Source organism: Mus musculus, chromosome 10, assembly GCF_000001635.26.
Source record: "Mus musculus strain C57BL/6J chromosome 10, GRCm38.p6 C57BL/6J".
Classification (NCBI taxonomy): domain Eukaryota; kingdom Metazoa; phylum Chordata; class Mammalia; order Rodentia; family Muridae; genus Mus; species Mus musculus.
This window is the reverse complement of record NC_000076.6, coordinates 36,682,607-36,706,623: the sequence shown is the minus strand read 5'-3', so window position 1 is coordinate 36,706,623 and position 24,017 is coordinate 36,682,607. Positions and strand designations below refer to the sequence as shown.

General features: G+C 38.3%; 1 protein-coding gene across 5 annotated transcripts in view; it reads right to left on the bottom strand.

Moving 5' to 3' along the window:
* Positions 1–24,017, bottom strand: part of Hs3st5 (heparan sulfate (glucosamine) 3-O-sulfotransferase 5) — a 327,808-nt gene that overhangs the window by 127,774 nt on the left and 176,017 nt on the right. For 2 of the 5 annotated variants that reach the window (XM_030245115.1, XM_006512761.3), the window contains one exon: positions 4,594–4,694. The exons of 1 other annotated variant lie outside the window; for it this stretch is intronic. The gene's annotated coding sequence lies outside the window, so the exon portion shown is untranslated. Of the gene's footprint in view, positions 1–4,589; positions 4,695–24,017 lie in introns of all 5 variants that reach the window. 2 more of the 5 variants (NM_001253355.1, NM_001253356.1) reach the window with 1 other exon arrangement.

The following is a 24,017-nucleotide window of genomic DNA, read 5'->3' as shown; positions in this document are numbered from 1 at the left end:
ACATGGGGGCTAAACCCAGAGTCTTTAGGGAGATAAAGGCTGTGGATGTCTGAATACCTCTCCCTTTCCAGATGTGTTTTCTGGCGTTTCCCTGCACAAAACTTTAGGACAAGGTTTTTGTTGTCTTTCAACATCTAAAAGAACTTGCCTGACATGTGTCTTCAAGCTCTTTCAGATGTACACAAGGATTTGTAAACCTTGTCAATCCAAAGCCTAGGAACACTCAGTTTGTATTGTTGCTTGGTATTAAACTCTAATTTCTTTCTCTATTATTCTATTATAGAATTTTGTGTCATGTGATTGCTCACTAATTAATTTGCACAGCTCTTTGATGACAGTGTTTTTTGAGCTCTCCTTATGTGCCAATGACCCCAGCATGGAGTTAGGGAACAGCAGCACCCATTAGACACTTGTGTAATGCATGACTGCAAAAGGCTGCTGTAGGCTTCTTGTTTGATCAGAATGGGAGCCATTGAGTTATGACACACTGTAACTTCAGATATTTCAGGACAACAGTTTATACTCGTGAGACAGTTTTGCTGAGTTTAACAAACTTGATTTTACGGTTTTGATTCTTTGTGAAACTCTACATGATGAAGCACAAGTTAAGCCCATGGATATGTAACCTTCAAATCTAACTTTGAGGCAAATATGAGCAGCAATAAAATTAACAAAACTAGTATACAGTAATTAAATAAAAGTAACTTTGTAATAGTTTCCTACTACCATAAAACTCATTCACTTCTAAATAAAACTGAAATCAGTGAAGGAATAGAGCTGAAATCATTGAAGGAACAGATTAAGTGAAAAAGGCAAGAATGACATTGTCTGAGGGTTTTATTTAGATTAAAATATTCTATAATAGACAGAATAACTGGTATAGATTAGCAAGAGCTGACTGACCATAAGAGCTATTCTCTAGGAGGTATATTTTCTTATATCCACAATTCAATGTCCTTGAACCTTAATATTCTTTAAGGCAAATATAACTCATATGGACTTCTAATTCATCTGGAAAAGTTTGGATTAATGGAGCCCTTTGAGTTTTTATTGGGATGACAGATTTAAATCTCTGTGTGAATCTAACCCAGTACCTGGCACACTAATAAATGGTAGCTATTATTAATTACTATTTTTGTTTTGGTTGCATCTTTTTTTCACTCATTACTACCCAACTTACCTAAAAGTTAAAGAGCAAGGGTATTGGAGTTAGATAGGTTGTGTTGGCTTTAGTATTTATTGCCTTTAGTATTTATTATCTTATTATTTATTAAACTATATAAGCCTCAATTTACCTGGGTAAATTGAAGATGGTGAACTATCTCCATGCACTGATTGAACACACACATACACACACACACACACACACACACACACACACATACATACACACACACAAAGACCAAGAATCAAAAAATAAAAGTGTCCAGCATTGTGCTTGCTAGTTTTATGTCAGCTTGACATAGCTAAAGTCATTTTTGAAGAAGGAACCTCAGTTGAGGAAATGAGTCCCCTCACCAGCTTTTTTATAAGTAAGCCTGAGGTGTGAAGGGGTATCTCACTGTGGGTGGTAAGTACTCTTAGGTTTTATAAGAAAGCAAGCGGAGTAACTCATAAGATGCAAGCCAGTTTGCAGCACTCCGCCATAACCTCTGCTTCAGTTATTTCTTCCAGGTTCTTGTCTTGAGTTCCTACCCTGATATCCCTCAGCAAGGAATGTGACTTGAGAGTGGTAAGATGAAATAATGCCCATCTCCCAACGACACCCCCGCCCCGGGCAAGTTGATTTTGGTCATGGTGTTTTAGCACAGCAATAGAAACCCCACAAAGACAGGCACAGAACAGGAACCCCATGAGTAGCAAACACAATGCCTATTTTCAGACCATTCTGTCTTACTGTGTGTTGAAGACCATATGCTTAGGAATACTTTAAGTAAGGGCCAGAAACCTTTCTACATTGTGTCTTAGTATTTTGAAATGGTATCATAAACTGGCAGTGTAAACACCTTATTTTTTTAAAGGGGGGGGGGGGGATGACAGAGTATTTGTATAGCTACAGTTTACAAAACACCTTTGCAACTGGGGACTATATCACAATATGTCCCGGATTAGTCACTTTCTGTCATCTTCCTGTAATCATTATCCCTGTGCCCCATTCTTTCATCAAGATACTTAATAAGTAACAATAATGATCAATGCCACCTCCAAAGGAGGCTATTAGAGACTTCAAATAAATTGCTGCCATCATAAGCTTGTATTTTCAGAAATACTTGACAGTCAGAATTGGACAGATGGAATTGAGCAATTGATCCTAGTCTCCCTCTCAGCAGTAGATCTCAGAAGCAGAGGCTCCTCTGGGCAGGCTTTTACAGTGGACACATAAAGCTGCTTTCTTCACTTCTCTTTGATTTCTAAGATACTGGTGAAGGTATCCTTGAGGTTACCTGTTCTCATGCAGGCTAAAATATGACTTTGTAAAAACAATCTAGTAGCTGGCATCCAAAACAATAGATAAACAATAGAGTAGAAAGAAACAATGGTAACTCTCTTAAATCTAAATAAACTTTTTATGCTGTATCCTGAGTTTAATGTGCTATTATCTTAATTCAGTAGGAATGCAATTAAGTGCTAAGAAACAGAAAGAACCTCAGAGTTTTCTGAGATTGAGATATTTTCGGTAGTAGAATAACTGAAGCTTATATCTAAAAAATTCAATAAATATATTCTCTTCCAGACAGCATCTATAAGGTCAAAACCCAGACTAACACAGTTAGTTGGGGTGTTCAGGCAGGCTGGGCAGTGCATATGTAAAACTAAAAACTATGTATTTACAGGTTGTACTGCTTGTAGTTTGGGTCCAAATGGATAGTTTGCCAAACAACCATTCCTTAAATGAGCATGCAATAGTCTTGAGTTCCAATTTTTAACCTAGTGATTTAGATTGGTTGAACAATGAGTTAGATGCAAAGGAATGAAAACAACTACAGATGTTTCTCATGACACTAAAGAAACCACAAGTCTGTGGCTAAGCATCCTTGAAGTTGCAGTTAAGTTCTTCCTGTTCTATAAGAAGCTAAGAAACTGGAAGGCTTTAGTGAGCCAGAACACAGGCAGGTCACTCCCCTTAAAAGACCTCATCTTTATTATAGTATTGTTAGCATTGTGATTTTGATGGCCTTATCTTATGAGCTTTTAGTGGAACTCAAAGGAAGTTCTGGTTTTCCATGATTTGTCATGGGAAGGTCACAAACTTATGAGCATGCCATCTGTTTTATAATTTTTTTTTACACAAAATAAAATAGAAATAGCAAGCCAGAGATCAGTCAGGGCTGCTAACTTCCCATTTGAATATCATTGGAGTATACTTGGATTTTTCTAACTATAATAAAAGTCTACTTTTTGTGTCTTCTCTGCTGTTGTAATTCTCTGTAACAAAGACCAATGATACTTTGGGCAGTTCTTAGTTTATTGATTATGGCCATGTAGTTACATTTTAAAAGGTGAATTATCAAACAAACAAAACTCCACTAACTATTGTGTGTCTCTGACATTTCAGCACTCATAACTGCACAACACTGGATCAGCACTGGTACTGGCTCATTACTCTTTCTGCTCTCAGAATTTCTACACAGCATGCTGTTTCTGTATCTTTGGTCTTTGTTTTCTTTTATTGTGCTTATATCTTGACCAGTGCTCCCATGAGTTTGAACTATTTGTAGACTTCTTAACTGTATCAGTATTTATGTTTATCTTACAACTATTTGGCCACTCTACTTTAAATCTTCCCCCTAATACCTTACTTAGTCTTAGGAGCAATCTAACAATATGAATAGCATTTGTCTCTTGTTCTTAATAGAATGTGTCCCCTCAAGACTTACATGTGGAGGCTTGCTTTCAGTGGGTAGATCTCACCACTTTGAAGTGAATAGATTATGTAAGTTTTCATTCAACCATGACTAAACCCTTCAGTGGGTTAACGTCATGATCTAATTGTTGGAACATGTTGGAAAGTAGAAGGTAGATATAGGCTGGAGAAAGTCGGCAGTGGAAATGTATCTTTAAAGGATTCATCTTGTCCTGGACCCATCCTCCCATGCTTTGTTTTCTGCCTTCCAAGACCTGCTAAATGTTTCCTCACCCAGTGCTTCTGTCATAGTCATCTCCGCAGACTCAGAAACATGGTGTCAACTGACCATGGTCCATAATCACTGAGACTGGGAGTCAAAAATCAAACTTTCTTTTTGAAGTTGTATATTACCAGTATCTGTCACAGGGATGAAAGCATACCAACACTCTTATTATTCCCACTCTTGGAGATGAGAAAGTTAAAGAATAGAATGTTTTAACATATAGCCTTAATATGATCCACCAACTAGAAATTGGCTGAGTGGGTGATCAAACATATATACTTCAAATGTATCTACTTTTAATCTGTTCACCTTCCCTATCATAGGAGAACTAAGAAAAGCAAAGAGTTATTTGGGAATGTACTTTACATAGTATAGACATCAAAGACAAAGGCTTTCTATAGTCTGATTATATGTGGTTGGAAGTTAAGAAGGTTAGAGGGAGGTCCTCCATACACATACCTACATTCAGACACGCCTCAGTTACTTCTGAGAGGATTATCTGGCTAGTGGTTGTCTCATGGCCTCTCCTCACCTCCTAGTTGTCCTGTTCCTCCTTGTGAGCACCTGGAAAATGATTACTACAGTTAGATTTTTTAAATCCCTTTCCTTAGTAGCTGTGCTTAAACACACACACACACACACACACACACACATGCACACACACACACACACATTTGTGGAAAGAGACATAATCTTGATGGTAGACAGTATTTTCACCATGGTTATTCTAGTTCTTTTTAAAAAACAATTTATTGATAAGAGCCATAAATCATAATGATCAGTTTAACCCTAGAATACAATAAACAGTTACTCATTCTCCTTGACTGGGAGGTGAGTTAAACATGGGAGACTCCCACATGCACTCCAAATAATGTTCTTAAGCAGAACTTCTACTTGAGTTCTTGTCAACCCTCTGCCACACTGTCCCAATGCAGTCTGGAATTATAAGGAAATCAAGGAAGAAAGGGTGAACTCAGTTACTTTGGGGCAGGTCACATGTCTACTCTGCCTACCCAACAGTCAGGAAACTAGTCTTAGAGCTTGTATGAAGTTGGCATGCTCCCAGGCCTGTAGACCTCAGTAAGTAACAAAACAAAACTCCAGCTACTTAGCTTCTTACTTTGTTCAATATGCTAGAATTATTTCTCAAAGATCTCAGATAAACAGAAATAATTATAATTACAAATAATTAAAATGCTAAACTGAAGAGGGCTCTCAACATTCATTGCACCGTGAGCTGGTCCCTGGAGGGCAGCTTCTTCAATTAGTTCAGTTTTACAACAAAGGATAAATGTGACAATCAGTGATTGCAGGTATTCAGTTCAAGTAAGAAAACAAGTTAATTTACTGTAAAATCACCTTCTCTCAACTAGTGGGTGCCCTACGCTCTTTGGTGTTCAAGGTCTGTTTAATTCTAGAATATAGAAAAGCACCTGATAGCAGAGGGGAGAATAATTCTGCAGTAGAAGCTGTGAGTGGATACATGCCAGATTCATCAGTTATTTCTACTGGGCAGCAGAGAAGGTAACAGATAACAAAAAGTGTGGCTTTGAAAGACCACTGGGAAGATGGCTGAGATGAAAGCATTTGCTGTGCAGACATGAGGACCTGGGTTTGATCCCTGCAATGCACATACCCTCACACAGTTGCATGGGAGGCAGAGACAAGAGCATCTCCAGAAACCCACAGGTCAGTCAGCCCTGAGTACACAGCAAGGCATCCCAAAGTGATTCTGTCTCAAACAAGGAGGAAGGTGAGGACAATCATGGCAGGTTGTTCCCTTGCTTCCATAGGCATATCATAGCACATGTGTGCCTGCACTCACATGTACATATGACACACATATTTCAAGTGTATTTCATAAATTATATAAATATATTTACTTAATTCACAACCTATCTTTGATGCTTCTAAGCTAGATCTTGCTATGCAGCCCAGGCTGACTAGCCTCAAAATAATAATCTTTCTACCTCTACTCAAATTTCCTTCTCTATTCTGAAATTCCAATCATCATGTTCTGCACTATAGCATTTATTGTTAGTTTATGCTAGATGGTTGCCAAACTGCATTGTCAAGAACTATTAGAGTAGAGAAAACTACATACAGATATATTTATATAGCCTCTCAGATATAATTTTAGAGCTATGTATGCCTACATTTTATTAAATGAAGTGGTGTGTGTGTGTGTGTGTGTATGTGTGCTATTCCTCATTATTTTTCAATTGTAATCAAATTTTCTTTAAAAATTTAAATCATAAATTATTTTGATTTTTTATCCAGAACTCTTTCTATGCACACTCGCACTTTTAGAAAAATGCATCCGTTTTCTTTTTGTAGTATTAAATGATTTATTACTGTAATTTTTAAAGCAATAATGGGACTAAAATAAATTTCCAGTTGTAAGCACATTAGCAAGTAGAAAATGAATGTTGTCATCAATATCTTCAGTAAACATATGTCTTCATTCAGATTCAACATATGATTTGGCCACCATGACCCTGCAAAGACTATCATTTACTGGGTATTCCACTGAAGAGATACCTTAAGCCATTCACTCAGGAGAGGAGAAACTCATCAGACATGTGGTGCTAGTGGCTTCTGAACACTAAACCTCAAATCATTGATTCTGCTTTTAATGATTACTTGTTTGTTTCTTGCATTAAGCTGAAAGGGTGTCTTGGATATCCAAAGATATTAAACTTTAGCCAAATGACACAACTGGCTAAAGTTTGTTGCTACTGTGTCAGCCATTTTGAAACTAGTTTATAAGAACATTCAAAGAAGGGCAGTAAAATGTAATAGCAAGTGGTTCAGAAGCTTATACTTATACTTTATTGATTTCATCTGTTCGCTCACAGTTTACCTTAGGTGTGACTTGGGGTCTTCTGCACAGCCATTGTATAAGCGAGTCAAATGCTGATGTGCCCTTGGTGCACTATTTAGAATATATAACACTGTAGGCAATCTATGGCTAAGAAGAAAACTATGTTGTCTACAATGGCTGTCAGCTTCAGAAATTAATTTTGTCTTAATACATTGAGGAGGACTTGCTGGCCATAGCAAATGATTCATAACAACAGCATAACCAGAAAATATTTTCCAGAACATTGGTTCTTTTTAGAAGGGCCTTCCCGGGAGTGTAGTCAATATACCCAGTGTCACTTCATTGGAGAAAACTGATTCAATGTCCCTAGAATTAATCAATTGCAAATAGCTACTTGGCCAGAGCTGTGACTTTGTGTTCACTTTCTCTTATCCACACTGGGATTTTTGTCTAGTGTGAGCTTGAACAAATTTTGAGTTTAAGTTATGTAAAGAAACAGTATGTTCTACATACTTGGGAAGTAGGAGTATGTAAGCCATGAGGCAGAGCAAGTTTCCTGGTCAATAAACTCTGAGGATCATCTAAACCACTCCAGTAGCCAGCTGGAAGGGGTTTCCTGCTGCACTCAACCACAGTCTGTACTGTGTTGAGAATAAAAATCTGTGAAGCCATGTGCACCTGGATGTGTATAGCTTTTGGTACTGTTTCTCAGGTTCTGAATATGACCAGGTACTGAGTTAAATAAATACTTAATGAGGTGATATTAGGACTACTTTCTAGATGAGTGGGTCAAAGCTTGGAGATGCTGTGGCATTCCTTTTACCTCTCAAAGTCAGTAAGGCGTAGAGGTGGGAGTCAAAATCTCACCCCAGAGATCCTCAGGCTCTACCTCAGAGGGCTGTGTGAGCACTCTGAATGGTAGGATGCTAAGAATTAACATCACCACCTCTTCCATGTCTGTAGCCTCCTCCTCTGCAAAATGCTTCTCCCTCACTATAAAGAAGACTATAGTTAGCACATTGGTTTTGCGCATTAACAACTAAGATTTGGTACTATAATAATCTTAGTATTCTCTTGTTTTAGTTCAATTTCTGTTGCCATTATAGTACATGATCAAAAACAAGTTGGAGAGGAATGAGTTTATTTCAGCTCACAGGTTACAGTCTATCAATGTGGGAAGTCAAAACAGGGAATCAACTGAACCCGGATGCAGGGACTGAAGAAGAGACTGTGGAAGAATGTTGCCTACTGGCCTGCTTCCAGGCCCACATTTAGTTTCTTTTCTTATAGCTTCTAGGACCCTGTGGGCTGGGAATTCCCACATCATTCAGTAATCAATAAGATGACACACAGACATGTCCATAGAGTAATCTCAATTGAGATTCCTTTTTTTTCAAAAACAATTTTTTTATTAGATATTTTCTTCATTTGCATTTTAAATGCTATCCTGAAAGTCCCCTTTACACTCCCGGCACCCTGCTCCCCAACCCACCCATTCCCGCTTCCTGGCCCTGGCATTCCCCTGTTCTGGGGCATATAATCTTTGCTTCTCCTCCCAATGATGGATGACTAGGCCATCTTCTGCTACATATGCAGCTAGAGACACGAGCTCTGGCGGTACTAGTTAGTTCATATTGTTGTTCCTCCTATAGGGTTGCAGACCCCTTCAGCTCCTTGAGATTCTTTCTTCTGGGTATTTCAAGTTGACAACCATCCATATTAGCCATCATACATCTACTCCTTTTCAAATTCCACCCCAAAACACATTACTTAAAGCCACAACCTTTCCTTGTTCCTAAGATCTCATGTTAATAACATCATATAAAACAAACTCATTTAAGAGTTTCAGTACTTTAAAAGCTCTACATTCTCTTAAGAATTCTGATACAGGGATTGAACTGTGGTGGTTTGAAGGAGAAATATCCCCCCATAGGCTCACATATGGGAACCCTTTGTTTGCCCTTGGTGGTGCTGATTGGGGGGATGATGTGGAAGCTTTGTGAAGTTCAGCCTTGGTGCAGGAAGTACATTACATGCAGCTGCCTTTGAGAGTTTAATTATGGTTACATTCCACATCTAGTTTGCTCTCTCTGCTTTGGGTTTGTAGTTGAAGATGTGATCTCTGAGCTTCCTGGGCCTGATTCCATGCCTGCTGCTTGCTGCCAGGCTTTCCCTCTCTGCCATGATGGACTCTTATTCCCAAGGAACAGTAAGCCAAAATAAAAGCTTTCTTCTCTGAGTTGCTTTTGATCACATTAATATTTATCACAGCAACTGAAACATAACACATATGCCTTGCCCTCCAGATTCAGCAGGCTTTTCTAATATTTTACCGAAACCTGAATCTTTATAGTTGTGGGAGGAGCATTTGTTCTCAGCATTCTCTGGAAGTAGTTAAAGCCTTTGCACAATACATACCTTTGGAGATATTAATTGAGAGCTGGCAGCAGGCAAATGGCTAGAATCTTTCTCTTTGTCACTTGGACTGTTCCGTGACATTGCAGGGTATTTTTGAACTCTACTGAATCTCAAAGACCTCAGATAACATCCGTTTCTGCTGCTTCCCTTTGTTCCCTCTGCTTCCTACCTGGGCCCATTCTTTGCACAGAATGTGCATGGCAGGTAGAAATTACCCTCCTAAGTAGAGAAGAGCTTACTCTTTTGAGGTCAAAGATGGTAAGCTATTGCTTTTTCAGCTTAACATTTCAAATATTAACCCTTATCTTAACTCTGGACATCCTTTCAAGATCCAGAGCACTGGAACCATAGCAAAGGAACTGCAACAGGGAACCACTGAGGACAAGAGACTGACATGAAGGAATAGCTGCCTTACTAATTTTGTTAAGGTCTTTACAATCCACCCTCCCATTCTCTCCAGGCTGCCATCTTACCAGAGGCTATGAGATGTTTAGATGACTGGGATGAGACACTTCTGGAGAGCACATGTCAAGATTTTAATTTTGTACTTCTTGGAGAGACAGTGCTGTTGGCTATAACAGATGTTCCTAACAGATAAAGGAGTGGACCCTTCCTATAATGTTATACAGAGCCCACTGATAGACAATAGCCAGGCGTATCATTGACATGCTATTGCAAGTGTTAGCAAGTCTGTAGAGAGTCCATTTGGGAGAGAGTCAGGGCTAGTTTTTTTTTTTTTTTTTTTTTTGCATCAAATTAGGGTTATCATGAAATAAAACTGGTAATTTTTTTTTTTTTTTTTGAGGAGACAGGGTTTTAGAGTCTAACAAAAGCTAGTAAAGTGCAGATAACGCTGACTGTGGCGACTGGCAGTGAGATCAGGCATTTTGTGTTCTTTCGTGCTTGCTTTGGAATGTTAAACAGGTTGGATTCTTTTTAAAAGAAAACATTACATTCAGAACATTCTCCCATGAAAGCTCTCTTTGACAAAGTGTCATTTTTTTGATATATTAGTACATGTCTGCCTACATTTTATATTCAAAGACAGCAAGCAATGTTTGAACAACTTTTGACAAGCCTGGGGAATTAAAGCACCATAGAGGTGATTCTTTTAATGTGGTTCTATAGCCCATTTTGTTTTTTATGATGTACTTTTGGGCAAGCTATGGCATTTTCAATTATGTCAACTTATGTTTGAAAAAGTATAGAGCAATTAGAGGTGAGTAACAAGAATGGCAAAGTCACCTCACCAGAAAAATAATTTTTAAACACAAAATTCTGATATTTGTTGAGAAAGAGAGCCATAGACATGATATGAATGGATGAATTATAAATGAGTAGAAAAAATAAGTCAAAGATGCTTTTAGTAAAATATTCAGGGAATCAGGAATTTCCGCTACCTCTTAAATACAGTATCTATTAAACTATACATTTTCCTCTATTGGAGACACAATTTATTCCTACTAGAAGCCTCTAAAGGAAACTCACTGGTACCCCCAAGCCAGCACTTACAGGCTCTATCACTCCAAATGTCCTTCCTGTGTCGTCCTTTGGTGAATCTATAGAATGGACGTCCTGACTACCTCCCAGCTGCATCTGTCTGCATGTCACCTGTCCTTGCTCATCCACATGCCTTGTTATCTCTCACTTCTTGACTGTGCCAAGCTCTTTCTCCACCCTGATCAGTCAACTGATATTCAGATGGCTTTTCGCTTGTTTGTTGACAGCTGGATGTCACCTGCTTTCAGGAAAATTTCTCTGTCCATTATTTTGCCTAGTGTCTCTTCTGTAGATCTTCACCATTCAATTCTTACCTACCAGAGTCCCTGTAATACCATGACATGATTGCTTCTTTTCAAGGACACTTCTCCATCAGACCCAAAGCTCCATGATGGCTGATGATTTTGACCTTTCCTGTATTGTTTGGAACAGTTCTTGGGTTATTTCAAAAACTTTGTTATGATGAATAATAAACCATTATAGGGAGAATTTTATGAATGAGATACATTTTTATATTTTTCCCCTTTTCAGTGATAGTACAGACTGTTAAATAGAACCACATTAAGAAGTAGATTCCTTTGGTTTTCACATACTAACATTCTCATTTGTATGTTTCATTCAGCTAGCGATACATTTCCCATTTTAGTCCATGAGTATTCTCATAGCTATGCCCTTCTTCAAAGAAAAGCTCAAGTGGGATGATCTGAGCATGAGGAGTGCTACCACAGAACACCATGCTTGGATTTGAGTTTAACATACACAGTGGAGACTAGGTGGCAGGTTAAAAGGACCAGGAAAAATTAAGGAAATGAAAATCTAACACCTGAAGTTGCTGAAGGTCTTCTTCAAATTGTCAAGTCATTATAGTCTAAGAACGTTTCATGAGTCCTGTGACTAGAAAAGGAGAAAATTAAAAATGTGCACCAATTACTACTCCAAGGAAATGAAACCGGAGAATAGATAGTTGTACGCACTGTTACCAGATGATGAGGAGCTATAGTAATCAATATTCGTTTGAAAGGGTCTCAAATCTAATGAGGCAGCTGTGGCTAACTAAATTATGACCATGATAAATTCAGGGGATCAGTTCAGGGCCCTTAGCATCCAAAGTTCAAATAAGCAGTCAGATTGGGATTGCAATTAGCTGACCTCTGCAGACCACCTCTGAAATACAGAAGACATTAGTAAGCAGCCCAAAGTAACATCACAGCCTAATAGCTTCCATGTTTCACAGATGCCTTGGCTGCGGGTTGGGGGTGGACCAAGCCCCTTGGCCCTGGCTGTGTGAGACATGGGGCTGGGTATGAGTGGGCAATACTTGAAGGAGGTTAGTAAAAGCCTTACTTTAAAAATCACCTAAGAAGTGCTTTCCTTAAGTCACAAATAAAAGTGCAGTGAATTTATGATAGGTTATCCTCTACAGCATAAAGTAACTTAAAAACAGCTTTTCATCTACACATAAATTACTTAACACAATTGCTCTTAGCTTTCTAGATTGGTGCTGCATGAATGGACTGCTCTATATAGAGGAGATTCTTTTTTTTTTTTCTTTTTTTTTTTATTTTATGGTTTTGGTCTTTGGTGCTTGTTTCTTAAGCAGTTTCTTCCTGTTTTGAAACACAGAATAGTTTTTTCCAGGAGCACACAGAGGTCAGTTTGCATTGCCCTTTTCTAGGCTTCCTGGGGTAGAATGTATCATATGGCCTGGAGCATGATGCTGATAGTCATGGTGAATGGATGAAGCAGAGAGTGTATAGTCCCCACTGAGGAGCTGCCTGTGTTTTATTGAGCTATACTTTCATCTAAAGGATTGTCTATCTATCCCACCACCCTTTCTTTTCAAATGTTCTTGTCAGCAATCCTCATCTCAAATGAACTCTGGGGAATCTGAGGTTTCCATACTTTTTCTGGTAATACATCTCTTATCAGACCAGCAGGAACAATGTGAAAACATCTGTCACAGTCATTTCAAATGTCTCTCAACTCTCACATTAAACATAAATGATCAATGGTTGCAACACGGCCTCTGAGCAGAGACTTCTTTTCTTTCTTTTCTGCTTTTCTTTAAAATCAGGGAAGACAATTAATTTAGAAGTTTGTGGCTCAAGCCTTTGATTTTAGCACTTCAGAGGCAGAAGCTGGAGGGTCTCTGTGAGTTCGAGCCCAGAATATAGTAGATTTTTTTCTTATTTCAGTTATTGAATATTGAATTGAATATTCAAATATTAAATATTGAACAAATATTGTTTCAACAAAAAGAGAAATAAATTTGGGAATTTTGCAGGCAGAAAAAAGCCAAGAGAAAGGGTTCAGTGAGTGCGTCTGGACACAGGACACACTCCTGAGGCTAGTGACATCAGGGAGGTCTTTCCCAGTCTGAGTGGAACCATAGAGAAAGGTCAGAGTGCAAAGGACCTTGTTTCAGGCAGGACTTTTTCAAGAAAGACAGCAAATGCTGTTGAGCATGTAAATTAGAGAATTTGTAAGAGAAAGCCTCGTGTGTCATGTGCAAAAACTTAGTTTTTATTTTTATCTTCAATCAGAACCAAGAGAGCAGTTTTGAAAGAGCTAATATTGCTTTCCATTCACGCAGAGCTTTCTGTAGAGATGCACGCCTACTCACAGGTATAGACAACATTCAATCAGACTCCACAGGGAAGAAGATGAAATGAGTTAGATTGGCGCCAAAGTCATCACCAAATGCCTACTTAAGGCACAGGATGAAACATTTCCCCTCACCCCATGACAAGTCCCAAAACAAGAAAGGAGAGAAGTTTTGAATATATTTAAGGTTTTTCAAAAAGCATTGAAAAGCCTATTTATAACATGCACTACAAATCCATTTTTGCATCTTATATTCCAGCTCTTTTCTGTGTTTTTCACTGACATGATAGGTATTTTCAAGGAGCCTTGGCTTCCCAGGTAAGTCTTCCATGCCTGCAGAGTTGAGAATTCTGTCCCCAAACCACCCTGTATTCTGCAGTCCAGGGACAGCCTCTCATTTGTCACCATTGATACAACCCAGATTCTTTCCCAAGAGCTTGAAACTTGGAATGTGTTTTTCTATTCAATGTCCAGCTCCCATCCTCATACCTTCAGTCCCAGACCATGGAGCAGCACACATGTTACACCCATATTCAAGGAAGCAAATATATATCCTAATCTTGCTTACATTTTTATGTGAATGAATAGCACTAGAAATAACTTGTGATAGAAACACATGTCCTGATATCCAGATATTTTCATTTTTGAATTCTTCATAGTTCAGAATTAATCTATGATCACATAGTGAGGAGGTATTAGAGTCACTCAGGGATTTCTAAAATTGGGGCTTTTCTAAAGTGTGTTGTCTTAGTTTTTACTTAGGTTTTACTGCTGTGAACAGACACCATGACCAAGACAAGTCTTATAAAAACCAACATTTAATTGGGGCTGGCTTACAGGTTCAGAGGTTCAGTCCATTATCATCAAGGTGGGAGCATGGCAGCATCCAGGCTGTCATGGCGCAGGAGATGCTGAGAGTTCTATGTCTTCATCCAAAGGCTGCTAGTGGAAGACTGACTTCCAGGCAACTAGGGTGAGGATCTTATACCCACACCCACAGTGACACACCCATTCCGACCAGGTCACACCTATTCCAACAAGGCCACACCTTCAGATGGTGCCACTCCCTGGTCCAAGGATATACAAACCATCACAGGTGTGTAGTACTGAAGTAGGTCTCTTGTAGATTCAAGCACTCTGTGGCCACTGATGCAGAGCCAATCGCAGCTTACCTAAATTTAGCAGTCAAAGTAACCTTCAAAGGAAAGGGGCAGAAGCTTTTACTGTGTTGTAACCACATTTGTAGCTCTCTGTGTTACTATCTTCTTAGGGTCTCAAGAACAAGACAAACACCAAGGAGGTCTTGACACAGATCCTTTTGTCTAGATCTTGCCTTACCAGCAAAAGACTTAGTCCTGAGAGGGCTACTGCTGTAAAAGGAGTCTCTCTTTGGTAAGAGCTGCTTGATACTTGAAAGTCTCTACTTATTTGTCATTTGCGATTACAAGCATGCATCTAAAGCAGCAACCTGAGAACTTATGTTTGCCATGATTCATGGGATATACACGGAACTGAAATGATGCTTATCTGTAGCTGCCAAAGTCATGCATTTGTGCATTTATGCTGGAGATAAAAGGATCAAGGTCCATAAAAGGACCTTGATCCTTTTATCTCCAGCATAGCCTTGATCCAAATTAAAAAAAAAAAAAAAATGGAATAAATCCAGTTGGTCTCTAACTTCAGCAATGTCTGCAGCAGTAATTTATTTACCATAGCTACTTATTCATTGACACATTAAAAAGTATTTATTCTTACTTTTAAATTTTTTATTCATGTATACAATAGTAGGCAGGTGATATAAATGCCTGACATAGCCATTTTTTTATTCTACATGCATGAACATAGGTTGCCCCATAACAATAATGGAAAATGAGTTTTATCTGTAAAACCAAAAAAGACAAATTTACTTTGCGACATTTCCTATAGAGATCTCTATTTGTGAATAGATTTTTAGACCATGAAAAGTGGTACATTCCTAAAAGTGGGACATTTTAAAAGTGTGTGCCATATGCAAGTAAGTCTCCAATTTGGTATTTATTTTGGAAGTTTATGCCCAAGGACTTGGCAGACAGAGTTAGTAATCTATGTGCTAACCAACCTTGCACATGACTGATAAGAGTAATGAATGCCACAACAAGGAAAATTGTCATGAAATAAAATAAAATCTCCCTAATTTCCTATGCAGGAAGAATTTAGCATTTTCATTTGCCCCCAAAGCCAGGAGAGAAAATAAATGATGGCAAGAGGAAGCCGGGGAGCTCCCTCCCCCCAGCAGTTTCTTCAAACATTGAAACTTTGGGAAGTTCCATAAAACGGAAGTAGATAACTCAATATAGCTTCAGGGAATCCCTGAAGCTCTCCAGATTCCCGAGGCTCCTCTTTCTCCAAAAGTGTATAATCAGTTAAGACTTCAGAGTGTCATTTTCAGATAAGACAAGCTGAGAGACTTTTAGACAAGACAAACTGAAAAAGGGGAGGGAGGGAGTGAGGGGGGGAGGAGGAGGAGGAGGAAGATGACAAAGGTGAAGAAGATGACAATGAAGAAGGTGAAGAAGGAGGAAGATAAGGGGAGGAGTAGGAGAGAAGGAGGAAGAGGAGGAGGAAGAGGAGGAGGAAGAAGAGGAGGAGGAAGAGGAGGAAAAGGAGGAAGAGGAGAAAGAAGAGGAGATACTTAGAAATAGCTTCAACTGTGCAGCTTGAGAGAAACCAAAAGAAGCCAAACTGCCTAGGAGAGAGAGACTAAGACCAGCTAAAATTCCTGGAGACATACAGACCAATTGAGCTACTGGGACTACCTGAAAGCTGTACAGTGTGCAACAGGTTTCCAGCTTTTGTCAATTGTCATCCACAGTAGCTAGGTTTTGGTGATGCAGATGTTTTTGAGTCATTTCTGCTCTTGTAAGTCACCCCCCCCCAAATCTATACTTCTGTAACCCTAATACAGTTCATTTGTTCAACAAGTTGCAGTTTGGTGCTATTCACACTATGGTTTGGTTCTCATTCCACATCATCTGTCCAGGATGAATGTCATATTCTTACCCCTATTAAAAGGTTCTGAAACTATCCAGCATGTGTTTCCAGGAACACCAAGAGAGCAATCCTGTGGCACAAATGAGTCACAGTCAATTTTTACTTTTCTTTTTGTAATTTTTGTCACATCTCTGTGTGTGTACACATGCATACCACAGCATATGTGTGGAGATCAGAGGATAACTTGTGGGAGTCCTATCTTTCTACCATATGGAGTCTGGTGGATCTGACATAGGTCCTTTAAGGCTTGGCAACAAGGGTCCTAACCTTGCTGAACCTTCTTAGTAGTGCTTCGATGTATTTTAAGATCCTCTTCACCCTACACAAGATAAAATCTTTGAAAGATAAGGCTTAGGAAAAATATGGGAGAATGATAAATCAAGAAAGACTTCTTGTGTGCTACTAGTTTGGGTTTTTACATAAGACTGTCTTTCAAAATGATTATTTATTTCATGTATATGGATGTTTTTCCTCCACATATGTCTTTGCACCTAGCAGGCCAGAAGAAGGTGTCACATTTCATTGGATTGAATACCTTTGTAAGACACCATGTGGTTGCTGGGAATCAAACCCTTGCTCTTTGGAAGAGCAGCCAGTGCTCTTAACTGTAGAGCTAATTCTCCAGCCTGGAGGCTCTTGGGCTTTTTAAAGAAGATGAAGAAAGGCCTTTGAGAATAAAGTTGATTGATGCCTCTGTGCAAAATGCTGCATCCAACAAGAATCTTTTTGTACTTTTGAAAAAGAACCATTATTTACCCAGTATGTGACAAGCTATTTGGCAGTATATGCTTCTTTTGTTTTAAGTACTTGCTAACTCCATACCAGGAGCTGTGTGAGTGACTTAGACAGTGGCTTGGACATTGACTGTGGGCATATCTGGAAGCCTGTCTACTCATAGTTCTTCATAGGAGCCTCATAAATCAGGGATAAAAGCCCAGTGAAAAAAGTTTATTTGTTTGTTTGTTTGTTTGTTTTCCTCCTTATTTCCTGAAGTGTGTCACTATATTTGGGGTATGAATAAATGAGTATACCTCAGACCCCATAATCACCAGCTTTGGCCACTACTGATATTCATTGGTTCACTTAGATGTCAGCATTGCCAAATAGTAAACACATAATATATAATTAGATAATTCTCAAACTCTATGCAATGAAAGCATTGCCATCTCTATTTTGGAACTATAAGTATTCTAATTAGGATGAAAATTAAGTAATATAGTAAAGTCTAGTAATTTGTAGAAGGTAGAAAAAAAGCTAATCAAGCTTATTGCCTCAGTGAATCCTCCTATTACGTTAAATACTGGGTTGCCCTTGTTTAGTAATCCTGCTCCATCCACAGTCAAAGAATTTTCTTAGATTTTGAACCAGCTCTCACCCAGACTCCCTCTCTACTTGAGTTTAGAGCTCTGGTTTGCAAGCCTTGCTTCCATCCTTCAGTTTTGTCAGTATGTCTTTCTCTTGATTTCTTAGTCAGTGGGAGCTGCCATCATGTATTTGCTAAATCTTTTTTTTTTTCTCTCATTTTCTTGGCGGTTGGAAAGGTCCAGATCAGGATGCCAGCATGGTGAAATCCTTATGAGCATTCCTTTCTTGGTTTGCAGACTGCCAGCTATTCTTAGGGTACCTTGGTTTAGCTTCACAGGTAGACCCCCTTTCTCTCTCTAATCCCTCTTCTCCTTCTCCTCCCTTTTTTCTGTCTCCTTCTTCTTCCTTCTCTACCTATATTATCCTGTAAAATTTCAGTCTCCAAAAACAGTCACACTGGGAGATGTAGCACGTTGACATATGATTTTGTAATTCAGTGTATACCTGATGTAACAACACAATTTACCACACTTCTCAGATCACATGACTCACTGACACATTTGAAAAAGCAATTCTTTGTCACCCTTTTTTTATTGAATGGCTTTGACTTTAATAGTTTTGAGGTTTAATATGCATATCTAGGTCCAATGTGTATTGGATTGGAAGCACTGTTAGAATTTTCTGTAGACAAGCCATTCTACTGATGTTTTTTGTTTTGTTTTTGTTTTGTTTTGTTTTGTTTTGTTTGTTTGTTTGTTTGTTTTTTTCCCCATGAACATCTTTCAGGGGTTGCTAGATTTTTCAGAACATTCATCCTTGCCAGCCCATTATCGATCACAGTCAGCACTGCATGGATGAGCACAGACTTAGAATCATACACACAAACATTTTTTACCCATGTGACTTGGAGAGCATTTGAAATTCATGCAATATATGCATAAACTTACTGCTTTCCTCCGCACACTGAATCTTTGATATACATTTCCCAAGGAGAAATTTTATAGATACTATATAATGTTGAAGTGTCTCTAACATTTACTTATACATATTATACATATACTATTCATATGGTATTTTCCTATCTGCAACTCTGCTGGGAATGCTTGTGTGTGTGTGTGTGTGTGTGTGTGTGTGTGTGTGTGTGTGTGTGTGTGTGTGTATGTGTTATTTTGCTCCATTGTTTCTATTGTGGAGAGGTTTTTAAAATGTGCTTCATTTGCCTTACATCTTAAAGTAAATAATGAACTTTATTTTATAAGCTCCCAATATATAAATAAGATTGTAAATGAGAGGCCACCATTTAAGACAAAGTCAAAACAGGTATATCATCTGCATTAGAGTATCATAGAACCTTCTTGGAGATGATATAACAAGTTATCATTGTTAAATTTCCACATTATTTGTGATTAAAAAGTTATTTAGACATACTACCCTAAGCTACTAATATGCAAACATTTAGACAATGTGTATAATTTCAGTAATTCAGTGTGTGACATATTTTTACTAAAATGACTAAAAAAGTAATTTTTTGCAATATTTCTTTCAGCATTAAAGTTTCCTGTTGTTGGAAAAAACTGTGATAACTAGTCTAATTTAACTATTTTTTAGTTTTTCTTAAAAGGCTAACCTGTATGAGGAAAATGGTAGAGAAATGTCCTAGGTCCCACACTGGAGATGTAAGTTACTGCTTTGCCTCTGGCATTAAGGAGCTCTGAGAATTGAAAAGATTACCTAACCCCTGGAACTGAGTTTTCTTGTCTTTGAAAGGAGAGGATAACATAAAATTAGATGAGCTCCTAAAGTCCTTAGAGGTTTGCCCAATTTGTGATTCTAAGAGGCTATTTCTATACTAGACTCAAAAAAATGAGTCTTCATGAGAAAAGAAGACAGGAAAGGTTATTGAAGATGAATACTATCTTTCCTATGGTTACAACAACTAAACTTTGTTATTATTAAGCAGCGCACTCCAGGTGTCATCCTGCAGTTACTGGGCTTGTAGTAACTACTTTATTTTATTTTTATTTTTATATTTTTTTGGATATGATGACTGTGCCACACGGTTTCCACATCAAATATTATTTCTTAATGTATTTCTTAGGATATTTCCAAATGAGTTTAGTATTTGATTAGATCAGCTCCATAAAGGAGATTTGCCTCCATGAAGAAAACAAAAATATGGAAGAGAAGATATGTTTCCTTAAAGTCTGTATGCTTGAGCAGGGGCACTGATTCTCTCCTGCTCCTGGACATTTACTCTGATCATCTTCCCCTGCTCGGAGTTATTTGGACTCATCTTGAAATAGAACTTTTAGCGTCCCTGGATTTCTAACTTGCCTACAATGTGACTTTTCTCTCTCTGTAATTTCATGAGCTGGTGTGTGTGTGTGTGTGTGTGTGTGTGTGTGTGTGTGTGTGTGTGTACAGTCTTTTATTTTGAAATACTAGGAAAAGCTAAGATTCTCATCATGGAATTTTTAAAGGTGATCCTCATGAGAGCCCAGCAAGGGAGAATAGAGAAATGTAGAAGAGCCTCCATCTTATTAGAAAATTTAGAAATAAAGAATGGTGACAAAAATATGGATGGAAAGGAACATTCTGACAAGATAGCAGATGGAAATGAGAAACACATCCTTGGACCACAGAGAACAAGAAATCCATATTATAAGGTGGCAAAGAAGCTGTCTTAATTGCGATCATGGTCAAGTATTTTTGAGCAATGAAATTTGATAATTAGCTGGGAAGGTTTCTTTTTCCCCCTTTTATTAAAAATAGATTTTTTTCTCACATAATATATTCTGCATACAGTTTCTCCTTCTTCTACTCCTGCCAACCCCGTTCCTTCCCATCTCTCCTTCCATCTGGATTCACCCTCTTTCTGTCTCTCATTAAAAAGCAAATAGGATTCTAAGGAATAATAATAAAAAATATAATAAGGTTAAAAAAAGCAAACATAAATGCAAACCCACATTCACACATTCAATAATCCCATAAAAACACTAAATAAATGACCATTCATCCTAGTGAGGGTGTGGAGTGGGGGGCATTCATCCATTGCTGGATGGGAGTGCAAAGTGGTACACCAACTATGGAAATCAGTGTGGAAGTTTCTCAGGAAGATGAGAATGAGTCTAAAGATCCAGCTATACCACTCTTGAGCACATAAACAAAGGATGCTTTGTGCTACCACAGAGACACTTGTGAAGTGAAAATTTCTGGTTTCTTTGGAAACTTGATTGTGTAATATGAAGTTTTTTTTGGAAGCTGTCTTATGAAAGGATGTTTTACTGAAGCAGACATGTGAGAGGGCATGTGCTATTTTCCTGGAGGGGACACTAGAGAGGGCTTGTGATGTTTGGAAAGAGTATAAATAGAACCCTACAAACAATGAAAGAAAACTCTTGCATTGTGATGCTGTGTAAGCATCACTGATTTTTGCTGGTCTTCATAAAGAGAAATGTGCCGAAGAACTTCTTGTGGTATTCCAGCTAATTCTTGCCACTTCCATTGGCTCATGTTGATTGAGCAATCTTGCAGTTTCTGCGTGATTTAGTTACTGTTACTGATTTTGTGTATGCTATTAGACTTGACTACTGCTATTGTCCCAAAGAACCACTTCTAAACAAGTCCACAAACCCCTTTTCCTATTAACCATCTTTCTCCCCAACTTCTACTTGGTGGATTAGAAGGGAGATTGAAGTAGTCAAGAACTCTCAATCAAGTAGATTTAGAAAGTTTAAGCTTACACACTTGCTCAACTATGTACATTGTTGGTCTATTCATAATAGCCAGAAATTAGAAACCTCTCAGATGTCCCTCAACAAACGAATGTAAAATGAAAATCTGGGACATTTCCACAATGGAATATAAGTCAGCTGATAAAAAATGGCATCATGAAATTCTCAGGTAAATGGATAGAACTAGAAAAGGTCATCCTGAAGTAACCTAGACCCAGAAAAATACATATGGTACATATTTGCTTATATGTGAATATTAGCTATTAGGTTAATGATAACCAAGATACAATCTGTAGATATACAGAAGTTAGGATTAGAGTAAGGGACTGAGGTGAAGTAGATAGAATAGATAGTTATGTTTGGATGGGGGGTCCTAGAACAGGAGGATCAAGTGGGAAGGGAGAGTGAAGGGGGGACAAGGGAGGGAATACAGGGAGAGACAGCTAAAATTAGGGGGCATTTGAGGAGTAGTATAGTAACTTATTCAGAGAATCTTCTTAAAATGAATACATGTATGAAGGCAATCTAAATAAAATCACCTAGTAATGGAGGAGACAGAGTCCCAGTTGGCCATTTCTTGCTACCAAATGAAGTTTGCTGTTCAGGGATTATGTTACATCTAATTGCATTGTTGGCCAAAGAGGCCCTATGGAAAGCCCCAAACAACCCAGATTGCTTTCAAGACTATAGGTTAGTGTACACAAATTGGGAAGATTTCTAAGAAAAGTGTGTTTACAACAGCTTGGATCATCATTACTGCTGATATAGTAAAATGCAAGATGAGAGAAATGACTTAAAGACATAATTTTTAATCAAAAAGAAATTATGCCTAAGGATTTGGTAAATCTTCAGACTATGAATACTGGAGTGATGGGGGAGGGAGAAGGAGAGGCAAAGGCAGAGAGAGAGAGAGAAAGGAGAGGGAGAAGCAGAAGTAGAGGAAGAGGCAGAAGTAGAGGAAAAGGTAGAGGATGTTTAATTTATGATATAAATTAAAGACAATTACAAGTAGATAGAAGTTTTTTTGAGAATTCCAAACTGAAACATGGCATTGTGAAGTATGTCTATTTTCCACAAAAGACCAGTAATGCCACTTCGTAAATTCTACACTAGAAATAGATTTCCTAAAACCCAGTGCTGCATGTGTGATACCAGTCCTAAAGCTGTTGGTCAGGTTTATTCTTCAGACCCGCAAGAGAATATGGCCTATTGACACTGTTATTTGACCACCGGAATTCAATAGTAAGACTCAATTACTGAAGACGTTATACACTTTGGCCATGGGACCTAGGGGAATCAAGTTAGTACTGAGTAGGCATAGTACTCAGCCTTCAAAGTATGGGCTGGTCTTATGTGGACTGCTGGGGAAAATTACCAACAATTTTACCTATAAGGGAATCCTGTGAATTATAATGCATAAGGTATGTCCATGAGTAGAATAGTAGTATACAATATTGTGAAGGTAGCTGATTACTCTCTGATTGGATTTAAGACTCATTCCACAGGAGAATGTGCATGCCCAGTACTGTAAATCTCCCTTAAAACAGGTAGCTAGGAAGTACATAGGCCTTAGGGGTAAACTGCTATTCTATTTTAAAATATATTACATAGTATTGAGTTTCATGCTCAACATGTATCTCTCTACCTGTAGATTCATGCAACTCTCAGTTTTCACTAGAGGAGTGCAGTGGATAGTGGTCCATACAGAGACACACAACTCTTACACTACAGAGTCAGTGTCTACAGAGTGTTCAGCTATAACAGGGCCATGGATATGGCATCTCCCTCCTCTAAATCTCTGGAACCATTACAGAAGACAAAGCAGGAAATTTGTAAGAAGCTGAAGTCATGGTGGACTACTTTACTACTTGACCACTATAACTACTTCGCGTAAGGGGCTATAGCATTTATGGACACACCGTAGCTGTGGTTGCCTGCACAAGACCTGAACAAAATCAACCCAGTTAACATTCCAGTATGGGGGTGGTATCTCATAACCTCCCTTCCCAATACCTAGTTGAAGAGCTATTGATACTTGGTAGTTTTTTGAAAAGATAAAGTCAGTTTTCATGAAGGGTATGGATGGAATTTGATATGTCAGCTATGCTCCAGTGGATAGCCTCATGCCCTTGAGTATATGGAAAATGCAAATTACAGTTTGTGGATTATAAAAAATGGAAAAAAGAATGTTGGGAGGATTTGGAAGGGTGTGGGTCTAGGAGTAGTTTGATATAAGAGTAAGAACTGAATATTATTAAAATATTGTATGAACTTCTCAAAGAATTAATAAAAACATATTTTTAAATGTTTTTCATCCTGAATTTTATACACATTTGTTATCACTAGCTGTGCTGTTGAGTTCTGCTGCCATTTGGGTACTTTATCAATTCTATGAACTCTGTACATACTCTGGTATCACTTAAGGCCTTCCCCACAGTCCCCCATGATTTTAAGCTTTATAATGAATACAGT